Below are 11,986 nucleotides of genomic sequence, written 5' to 3'. Positions count from 1 at the left end.
ACAACGATACCATCTCTCTTGAGGCAGGGAGATATTTACAGTCTTTTTCGTATTTTACATATTTCTAAAGCTGTAGAATCAAACACTAATAGTCTCATTTGCAACAATGTGGAAATTAATGAAAGTGGTTTCTTCCCTCTCTTTTAAAGCAGAATGGTTTTTATCACCACTACCGAAGGAAATAGAGCAATTAGACATTCCAAAAATCCCGGGAAACCAACTTCTAGGTAACCAACCAATTATGCATTCCTGTCTTTGTTTTGAGCCTTTGCTGTCGTTGTACATTTTCTTTCTGAATTACATGAACGTGATCTGCTCACTCCAAAGAACAGTAGCGGTCCTGAGATGTGAGAGAATAAAAAGAAAAGTCTGTATTGTGGATGTAATCTGAAATTGCGGGTAAAATGGGTCACTTGTCTCCTGGAATAATTGTTGGCAGTTCTGGTGAATAATTTTCAGTGGCATGCATAGTGAACTCTGGGGTAGGAGCAGGTCTCTCATAGTTAATGTCTATCTAGTCGGTAACAATGTAGAATTTAGAATGAATTGAGTTGTGGTTGTGGGTCTGTTTTCTACACCATCTCAAGCCCAAGAAAGTTGCTGTTGGCTTCCTCTAAGAACATGATAAAGAGCCTTATAGGAACAGAGGCTTTGAAATCACTGCAGCATCTTCTCCTTTGAACAAATGTGGCTGCACGAGGCACGTTAGTTGGGAACCCAATTTTCCACACAGAATGCAATAGTAAATTGAATCCAGGCTGTCCTATAAGCAGATGCCCTTTTTTGGTGACTTGCTTCCTGTTTATCGTTTTCAATGACATTTACAATCAGTGCCCTTGAAACTGAGGACTGCGAGTGCCAGGAAGAGTCAGTCTGTGTAGCAATGAGTCATGGTGGTGCTAACATATGCTTTCGGGTTCCCTGCCCACCAAAGACACCCTGATGGCAGCATCTGGGATTTAGTCCCAGGCAAACCTGGGAAAACTCCTCCGCATCCACCCCTAGCAGGTGGCATGTCCCCTTCCCTGTGGTGAACATGGCACTTTCAGGTCAGGGGGATACCTTCTTGATTCCACATGCCATCCGCTTATATTGCAGAAGAGTGAAGTTTGATCTCTTTCTTTTCCCTCTACTTTCAAATGTTATGTTGAGCCATAGGACTTTGCCAGCTGCAGTCTTCATCTTTGTGAGTTTCTCCAGTACTGACATGTCCAGATTGACTGTGTTGAGTAAGACTTTCATTCATCTTATTGTGAATATCTCAGTAGTAACATCTTTTGATGTCTCCTCCTTATGCCACATCATGGAAAAGGAGGAATGAGGGAAGAGAAGGCACAATTTCTATGCACAGGTGAAAACAAAATAGATGTTTATCAGAAGATGTTTTCCAAATGATGAATGGAGCCATTAAGTTCCAATTAGGGACTCTAACCTCCCCAGTTCGTGGGTGGTCTGCAACAGAACTATCTAGCAACTAATGATATTTGTTGGTGAGATTTCCCAGGACTCCTAGTTTGAACAAGATGAGTTATCCCAGATATTCTGTCTCTGGACTTGTGTATCTCCTCTGTTCTTTGGGATTAATATTACTTTGTTATTGTTGATTGTCATAGTTTTTCACAATTGAATATTTTTTATTCTAATGGCCTTTTAGGAGCTCTGGTAGTGTAGTGCCTAAGGCATTTGACTGCTAACCAGAAGGCTGGCGGTTCAAACCCACCAGCCACTCCTCAGAAGCAATCTACTTCTGTAGTGATACCACCTCGGAAACCCAAGGAGGGGTCGCTATGAGTTGGGTCCAACTCGATGGCACATAACAACAACAATTGCCTTTTATTTATTTTTTTAAAAAAGTTGTGTTTGGGATGTTTTGTTTCAAAGTTAGGTTTGGAAACCAGCCTTCATTCAAAGCCCCCTCATCTAAATGAATTTTAACCATTAGGGTTTGATTCTATGCCAGGCAGAGTTTACCCTTGCCAACGTGCTATTCCTTTTGCTTGTAAGGATAGCAACATTCAAAGAATGACTTCATGGGCTCCAGCATAAGTCTATGGTAAGAAACACACCATCACTATTCATTACTCTTTCCAAACCAAAACCAACGCACTACCATTGATTCAATTCTGACTCATAGTGACCCTGTAGGACAGAGTAGAAGGGCCCCACAGGGTTTTCAAGACTGTAAATCTTTACCGAAGCAGAAAGTCTCACATCTTTCTCCCATGGAGAGGTTGGTGGATTCGAGCCTCTGACTTTTTGGTTAGCAGCCAAGTGTTTTAACCACTGCACCACTAGGGCTCCTATTCTTTCCTAAGAAACCACCAAATGCCGAGGGGAACATATAAAAGACACAGGCTTGTCTTTGATTCCTTTTTCTAAGTTCCATATCTGCAAGAATGAGCGGTAATAATGTTTCAAGGGAATTAGGATCATATAAGCAATTATCAAGGATTCCAGTGTTTGGCGTGTAAGAGCCATTTTTACAATCACATGGGATTTGGTCTCACTTGCAGAAATGATTTTGTACATAGACTGTTGTCTTCCTTTAGAAAGAAGCTGGTGGAGTGGTGGATTTTTAAAAGGGAGTGGGGGATGAATCTCAAGAGGTAGCTCCTGAGGTCTGGAAAACTCCCAAGGGAACTCATTGACTTGGACTTCTTATGCAATTCATGGATGAGAATTGCTCCTGTGGCTGGTGGAGTGGTTCTGAAATGGTTCTGAAATAATTCAGGACAGAGGGACAGAGCACTTGCATTTTATGGGAAAGTGATGGAGTGGACTTTCCAGGTGAAATTCCCTGTCTCCAACAACTTCTGGGATCATGTGCCACGTGCACAATATGAACAAAGACAGCCTGATTCATTTCTAAAAACCAAACTTTTAAAGTAAACTTAATTTAGTCTTCTAGGAATAACGATAGCACATCATCTCTGATGGATGATGATGCTTTTGAATAAGGCTGTGATTCTCAATGAGGGAACATTTGGCAATGTCTGGAGACATGTTTGGTTCTCACAAAGGTGGGGGGGGCGGTTGCTACTGGCATCTAGTGAGTAACAGGCCAAGGATGCTGCTATATACCCTATAATGTACAGGGCGATCCCCACAACATAGAATGAGCCAATGCCAACTGTCACTAACACTGAGGTTGAGAAACCCTGTGGTAGAATCTTCATACTTCTCCTCTTTCCCTTTCCTCCTAGCACATAGCTAGACTCTGTTTCCCAGAGGCCCTTGCAATTAGATATGGCCATGTAACTGAGTTCTCACAGTGGAACTGGGATGAAGTGATATGTACCGCTCTCAGCACTGGCCCCTCAAAACTTCCAATGTAGTATCCTCACTCTTGTTCTCCTTCCACTGACTGAATGGAGAGGACTCTAAACAGTTGTTTTCAACTGGGAACAGTGGTGTCCTCTGGGCTACCTGAAAATGTCTACAGACATTTTTAGTTATCACAGCTGGTGGGAGTGTGCTCCAAGTCTCTAGTGAGTAGAGTCCAAGGATGGTGCTAAACACCTTACAGTGTGCAAGATAGCTTCCCATTGCAAAGAATGACCTGGCCCCAAAAGTCAGTACTGCTGAGGATGAGAAAGCCTGTTCCAGAGATGTAGACAAGGTGAGAGCTCCCAGATGGAAGGCACCTGGGACTCTGAATGACTTGACCACATAGAGCAGAGCAAACCATCTCACCCCCCATAACTTCACTGGATTGGGATAGTGAAAGATAACCTCTACTGAATTAAGCCACTGATACTTTGGGGTTTTTTTGTGGCGGAGAGTCTCTCCTGTTAGTAGACATTCCAAGCGAGATTGCAAAAACCCCTCTAACCTGCAGTGTGATTAGAACACCGTACCTGTGCAACATACATGAGTGGTACATAGTCTTGTGATGTAATCAAAGAAAACAAGAAGAGAATAAACTTTAAGAAGCTTTATAAATACTTATGTTTGTAAGGGCTATGGATTTTGTTTGAGAATAAGGAGATGTAAGTGAAGTTTCTGAGTCATCTTACACCTTTTTGAAAATATCAGAGGGTAAAGACACTGGTGTTTTAGTATTATTTCACTATAAGAAGCTCTGGTGGTGCAGTGGTTAAAGCATTCGGCTGCTAACCAAAAAGTTAGAGGTTTGGACCTGCCAGCTTGCTCCGCAGGAGAAAGATGAGGCAGTCTGCTTTTGTAAAAATTCACGGCCTTACAACACTATGGGGGCAATTCTACTCTGTTCTTTAGGGCACTGTGAGTCAGAATCCACTCGATGGCAATGGATTTGGTATGGTTATTTCACTTCAAAGTGCGTCTTTTATCTTCTTTGTCATAGCACATGCCTAATCCAACTATTATACTTATTATTCATGATGAGGCTCACAATTTGATTCACACGTGGAGGTAGCTTTCGAATGCCACTAACAATCATTTCAAAGGAAAAAGCAATAAAGAATGAGGCTAGAAATACGTATATGTGAGAAGATTGGTGGAGGTGGAATTAAGTAAGCAGTGATTAGTGAAATCTAGAAGTAGGGGCGAACAGTTTATATGGATGATCTCCTTACGTAGGAAGGAAGGAGGTGATGGGAAACAAAGATGTTGAGATTTTTTTCCTTGACAGTGAGCAGTTGGTGTCACTGGCATATATATCAAATGTTATGGCCTGTAAGAAACCATCAGTTATTAGACATCATGTTGTGTATGTTGTTGTTGTTATGTGTCGTTGAGTCAGTTCTGAACGAAACACTGCCCGGTCCTGTGCCATCCTTACAGTCATTCTATGTTTGAGCCCGTTGTTGCAGCTGCCGTGTCAGTCCATCTCATTGAGGGTCTTCCTCTTTTTCACTGACCCCTCTACTTTACCAAGCGTGATGTCCTTCTCTAGGGACTGGTCCCTCCTGAGAACATGGCCAAAGTATGTGAGATGAAGTGTCACCATCTTCACTTCAAAGGAGCTTTCTGGCTGTACTTCCAAGACAGATTTGTTTATTCTTCTGGCAGTCCATGGTATATCCAGTATTCTTTGCCAACACCACAACTCAAAAGCATCGACTATTCTTCAGTCTTCCTTATTCATTGTCCAGCTTTCACATGCATATGAGGTGACTGAAAATACCATGGCTTGGGTTAGGCACACCTTACTTTTCAAAGTGACATCTTCACTTTTTAACACTGTAAAGAGATCTTTTGCAGTAGATTTGCCCTATGCAATCTTGACTGCTGCCTCCAGGCGTGTTGATTGTGTATCCAGGTAAAATGAAACCCTTGACAACTTCTGTCTTTTCTTTGTTTATCATGATGTTACTTATTGGTGCAGTTGTGAGGAATTTGTGTGTGTGTGTATGTGTATGTGTGTTGAGGTATAATCGGTACTGAAGGCTGTGGTCTTTGGTCTTCGTCAGTAAGTGCTACAAGTCCTGTTCACTTTCAGCAAGCGAGTGATTAGGGAAATACAAGTAAAAACCACAATGAGATACTGTTTTATATCCCCAAGGATGGCTATTATTAGAAAAATGTAAAATCATAAATGTTGGAAAAGATGTGAAGAAATTGGAACTCTTATCCACTCCTGATGGGAATGTAAAATAGCGGTTACACTGAAATAGTGGCTGAAAAGTTTGGTGGTTCCTCCAAAAATTAAACATAGAATTAACCATATAATCCAGCAATTTCACTCCTAGGTACATACCCCAAAGAATTTGTGCTCAAATAAACACTTGTACATGAATGTTCATTGCAGCCTTATTCACGATGGCCCCCAAATGGAAAAAATACCAAGTGCCCATCAACAGATGAATGGATAAACAAAATTTGGTATACTACAATGGAATAATATTCAGCCATAAAGAGAAATGAAGTTCTGATACATGCTATAATATTGATGAACCTAGAAAACATGATGAGTGAAATAAGTCAGATACAAAAAGACAAATATTATGTGATCCCACTTATATGAGGAATCTGGAATAGTCAAATGCATATAGACCAAAGTAGATTAGAGGGTTCTAGGGTCTAGGCATATAGGAGAGGTGAATGGGGAGTTAGTTATTGCTTAATGAGTACTGAGTTTCTGTTTAGGGTGATGAAAAAGTTTTGGAAATAGAAAATGGTGATGATTGCACAACACGGTGAATGTAATTAATGCCCCTGATCTGTACACTTAAAAATGGTTGAAATGGCAACCTTTATGTTACACATATTTGACGACAATAAACTTAAAATAGAAAGAAAAATTAAGGTATAATGTTTTATTGTATTATCAGTCAATAAACTGGTCTACAGTCCTTTGCCTATTTTATAAATAAAATTTTATTGGAACAAAGCCATGCCCATTCATTTACTGTTTTCTGTAGCTGCTTTTGAGCTATACTGGCAGAACTGAGTACTTGCAACAGTGAGCGTACGGGCTACGAAATCTAAAATATTCACTAGTACTATTCTACAGAACAAATTTTGCCAACTTCTCACTTAGACTTTTACTTTATACTTCTTGAACTAATTTAGACTCTGGCATACATTTTCATCATAAAATACATTTGTGTGTACATAAAACGTGAAATATAAAGAAAGTAACTTAGAGGAGGTATTCCTCAAAGTTTTATACATGTAACACATAGAGCTTGAATCTTCAGAATCATGTTGCCACGAGGTACCTGATGGCCATGATTTTCCACACACTATTTCCCTTGGTGCCATGGAAAACACTGGTGACATGGCATTTCTTGAACACACTCCATGTCTGCCCCCAGGATCTCTACCAAACTACTGAAGCCCATTCTTCATGCTCTGATGCAGACAGTTTCTTGCTCTTCCCAGAGGATTTGAACAGAAGTTTTTTAGTGAGAGTCAGACCTCATATTCCTTCTTCAAATGGGAAGTAGTTCCTTGACTCAAAAATGGAGGTGTTGTTATTGTCTACCCATAATCCTAGGAATAGCGTTGTGCATGCTCAGGCAATGATAACACCAGTCATATAGAGACTGGAAAATGCCCTTCACCACGAGATGAACCTAGAGACTTTAACCTGTAAAACCCTTGTGCATCTTAGATAGTTAGCTGCCATAAGTCAACTCTGCCTCATGGTGACCTTATGTTCAGCAGAACAAAATGTTGCCCAGTCCTGCATCATCCTCCTTCCTCATGATTGCTGCCATGTTCAGGTCCATTCTTGGGGCTGCGGTGCCACTTCATTTCACCGAGGGTCTCCCTTGCCCTTGCTGGCCCTCTTCTTAGCCAAACATGATGTCCTTTTCCAGCAACTGGTCCCCTCGATGACGTGTCCAAAGCAAGTGTGTCAGATGATGTTCTGTGATGATCTATAAGGTTTTCATTGGCTCATTTTTTGGAAGTAGATCACTAGGCTTTTCTTCCTAATCTGTCTTAGTCTGGAAGTGCTGCTGAAATTTGTCCACCATGGGAGACCCTGCTGGAATTTGGAGTGCTAGTAACATAGCTTCTAACATCACAACAATGCACAAGCCACCATAATACAACAAGCTGATAGACAGGTGGGGAATGGTTTGGTTTCTGGTCATTTGAAGGGAGGGAAGGAAGGATGAATAAACTCATATGTTCCTGCAGGTCTTTGGAAAGCCAGGTACCACCTGTGTACTTTTTCTATTTTCTTTTTCCTCTACTTTCTAGGTTTAGTATATTCCTACCAAGGCTCAAAGTGAAACGTCATGGAAAGGCTCCCAATAAATCTCTAGATTTGTGGCTCCACTCTTCTAGGGCCAAGATCATTCAGATTTTGGTGATGCATTCAGATTTTGGTGACGTAGAAGGTCATTTACTATGGTTTAGGCAGATTGGCCCTGGACCCATGCCATACACCTACCTCAGCAGCCACAGGATCACTTGTGAACTTTGGAATTTACCTAATCCCTACCCTCTTTCCTGTGCACCACGTAAAGGTCCTGTAAAAGCTAGAAACCCCTTGTTGGGTTAACAGGATGAGATCAGTCTTTGAGTGGCTTTCCATTTGCTGGTGTGCTTCAAAAGAGGGGTGCCTAATGAGCAGGTGTTTCCACTTATTCTCAGATTGCTCGCTGATGGCCTGCACTTCAGAGAACAGCAAGTGCTTGTTAGAAAGCATCTGAAGGGCTGGTAAAGTGAATCTGTACTTCCCTGGCCCAGGGTACCCCAACATTTGGGGTGCAAGAAGTCCCTTTTTATTGCTCTAGCAGTTGAGTTCACCAGACTGACTATGTTACCCCAAATACGGTGGAGGGGAGCATCTGACATCCAGCCCTCTCCTTGTGAATGGGCCCCTACACACTGAAAAGGCAAAGGATTTGAGCTTGTAGGGGGCTTAGCAGGAGCAGCTGGCTTTGAAATGTGCCAGGTAAGGATTAGGGGTCGGTGGCAGGGCCTTTCTGCTCATGGCACACCCAGTAGTTGTATTTTTTGGCTTTCTGGCAGATAGGCTTATATAAGCAGCTTTCAAAATGAGAAAGCTTTTGATTTCCTCCTTCTTTGCCTTTGTGAGGTCCTGGAGGCCTTTTAAAGAGCTGAGGCTGTTTTACACAGTAAAAAACAAGAGGAAATCGGTTGTACTTTAAAACAGGGCTTGGTGTGTGTGCCTTTATCGCTCGTTCAGGTTGAAGATCTACCTTACAACTTGTCAACATCCTGGAGATAAAAGCCAGGGTTGCCAGATTGCATGGTTACAGATTTTTCAGAGTCTGAATAAAACACAGAAGCCATCCTAGACTCAAGCTAACTCTGGATTGTGTTGTTCTCCAACCATGGTGATGAGCATGGGACATCGTGCCATCCAGGCACCATGGCTGAAACCTTGAGGTTTCTTGGTCTCATTAAGGTGTGGAAACAAGGAAGATCATATCGGCAGAGTCCAGAATCTTAAGGATGAGAGAAGAGACTAAGCATAGTAACACCCAACCCAGTTGTCAGCCTGGGCCATTCTCAGCTAAAGGGGCTAAAGAGCTAAAGAGCCCCTGGACGCTCCCTCCATGCATGGTTCCTGGTCATACCTCGTGTACTGATTGCCAGTTTCCCTCCTTTCTGTCACCCCTAAAAACATATACACTGGTTGTGACCTTTAGTTCCGCTCTCTTCCCTTGAATTTCTGCTGGCACTGAGTTACTGTATCATGTCATTGTTGCCCAATACTGGTACATACATGGTTGACGCTCAGGGTTCGTCTTGTCTTAACCAATCCACGGGATTGCAGAAAGATTGAGCTTAACCCAGCAGGTTCTAGTTCCTTTGTAAGGTATTTTCTCTGGGATGAAATGAAGTTCAGCTCTCAAGTCCTTCCTTAAGGACCTCAGCTTCTGTTCTCTCCTTGGAAACTGCTCAAACAAGAGTCTACTCCTATGTGCACATCAGCATCATCTGGAGAGCTTCTGAAGACACAGATGGCTCCACTTCTCCTATACAGTTTTCAATTCATTAGGTCTGTGTGGGGCTCGAGGATTTGCATCTCTAACAAGTTCCCAGGTGATACATACTGATGTTCCAAGGACTGCACTTTGAGAACCATTGGTCCAGAAGAACAGTAAGAGTCAGACGGGTAAGAGACAGAGATGTGAAGATTGACAGGGACCCCACCAACCGTTGCTGGCTTTCAGAGATATCATAAGCCAGGGAATGTAGGAGACTCTAAAAGCTGAACCTAGAAGCTGTGGGCAAAACAGCCAAATCCATTCTAGAAGAGAGACCTTTCTCCAAGGAAAACATTATCTGTAGAGATACCACTCTGCCTACAACCACTTTCGGCTTTGCCACTACAGCAGTTTTAGCATTTCAAACATCTCCTTTGCTAATTTTAGTTTCCACTTTACATTTGCATAACTAAATGGTCCATTCAGGCAGTTTTTGCCAAATAAAGGAATCCTCTGCCCAAAAAACATGCATTCCTTTTCTACCCGGAACTCAGACTTCTGCAGTTCTTGGTTCCAAAGAAATAAAATCCAGACTTTGGTTAAAGCCTGAGCTCAAGGTCTCTGCCATTTCTCCTGACCAGAAGTCTCTGGAAGAAAGAAGGTTTCCTATGATGAGGAAGCCTTAAGTGACTTCTGCTTAAAAAAGCTATGGTTGTAGGAGATAGGTAATTGGAAGGTATTAACAGATCCTGCACGAGCTTCACAGTAAATTGAAGTAAGTCCAGGCCATCCTTCAGAAGAGGTGTTTGGGCTCGGCATCTCCTCCTTGCGACCATACACAGTTGGGGGTGGTGTGCAGACCAGGGCACAGGTGTGCTCGCACATTTTGTTCTAGGGATCACCAGCTTTTCCCTGTGGCTGGATGGCAGTGGGGCCAGAAAGAAAAGCAGCCTTCATATCCAAATTCTAGGAGAGCCAGCCATAGAAAAGGTCATCTGGAGCTTGAGCAGGGTGTTGGGAAATAGGTGCATCCATTTGTCAGGAAATGGCATGTTTCTCTCTTTTTCTAAATCAAGTTCAGCCTGGCTTAGCCACCACATGCCTGATGGTGGGGTGTGCAAGGGAGATGGTCTCTGTCCCTTTCCATAAGATCCTTCAGGATTATTGGGACCATGTAAGCAAAGCCCCTGGTGTCCATTTCATCATGGCTGCTGCTGAGATCCTCATGGCCCCAGACAGTATTTGAAGGTAGGATCCTTCACGGATGGTCTCCACTCCCTTCTGATAAGCATAGCTTCTGGACTTCCCATGTAGCAGGTAGGCCATTCTCTTAGTCACTGCTCAGATGGTCCCAGAAGACACTTACCACCTCTGAGGCTCTAGGCTGGAGCACAGACCAGGGTTCCAGGGCTCCACTGCACATGGAACCCACGAAGTCTGCTGTCTCAGACTCTCCCTGGGTTTGGACTGCTCTCTTCTCCCTCAGCCTTTGGTGACTTCTCCAGCTCTAGACCTTCATGAGCTTTGACTTTAGAATGGGGGTTGAATAACTGTAGCATGCCATATAGGAGATATTTTACCATATGATCTCTGTTTCAACTGCTCAACTCTGCTATTCTAGCAGGAAAGCAGCCACAGACAATTTGTAAAGGAATGAGCATGGCTATGTACCAGTAAAACTTTATTTATGGATGCTGAAGTTTTCATAAAACTTTCATATGTTACACAAGATAATTATTTTCTCTTTCCCCCTAATCATTAAAAATAGAAAAACCATTGTTAGCATGTGGACCATACAAAAAAGCTGGTGGTGAGCTGGATTTGACCTATGGACTGTAGTGTGCTGTCCCTCACTTTAGTAAAGTAATCTGCTTAACTATCCTCAAGGAGAAAAGAATCCCAGATGGCCAGGAAAAAAATGTAAAAGAATTCCCCAGTTGGGTTATTTTTACTTTTTTAATTTTTTTCATAATTTGAAATCACCCCTTGCAGTCTGGCCCAGATTCCCTCTCTACCCCGGCTCTCCCTACCCTTCAGGGACCTTTTGCTACTCTACCAAAACACATTTGGTCATGATTCTCTAAATTCTCAAACCTTGGAGTTAGAGAATCACCTGGAGAGCCAATAAAGAAAACAGAGGCTGAGAGAGGACCTGGACCTTTTCATTTTTACGAGCTGCTGGGTGATTACCATGCCCACTAGATTTTGAGACTCACAGCTATGATTGTGTTTCTTCATGTTTCCCTGCCCTTAAACAAGTTATTTTCTCTGCCTGGAATGGTTTACCGCCTTCCTACCTTTGGTTCACTAAACCTGACTCTTACTTATCTTTGCAAAACTTAAGTCAACTGGTAGTGCTTCTGGGCAGACTCTTAGATCCTTGTCTGATTTTGAGTAGATTGTGTGTACCTTTATGATGGCACAATGACTAGACCTTACACTGATTAAATGTTTAGTAGCTTGTCTTCTTAAGCAGGATATACACTTCTAGACTGGACTTTATCTTCTTTGATCTTCTATTTCTAAGATAGCCTCATGCCAGCTGACTTAGTTCTCTGTTGTTGTTGTTGTTGTTATGTGCCGTCGAGTCAGCCCTGACTCATAGCGACCCCTCCTTGGGTTTCCGAGGCAGTATCACTACGGAAGTA

Source organism: Orycteropus afer, unplaced genomic scaffold (genome assembly GCF_000298275.1).
Source record: "Orycteropus afer afer isolate SDZICR_OR568_19922 unplaced genomic scaffold, OryAfe1.0 scaffold00304, whole genome shotgun sequence".
NCBI lineage: Eukaryota > Metazoa > Chordata > Mammalia > Tubulidentata > Orycteropodidae > Orycteropus > Orycteropus afer.
Note: the sequence above shows the minus strand (reverse complement) of the source record.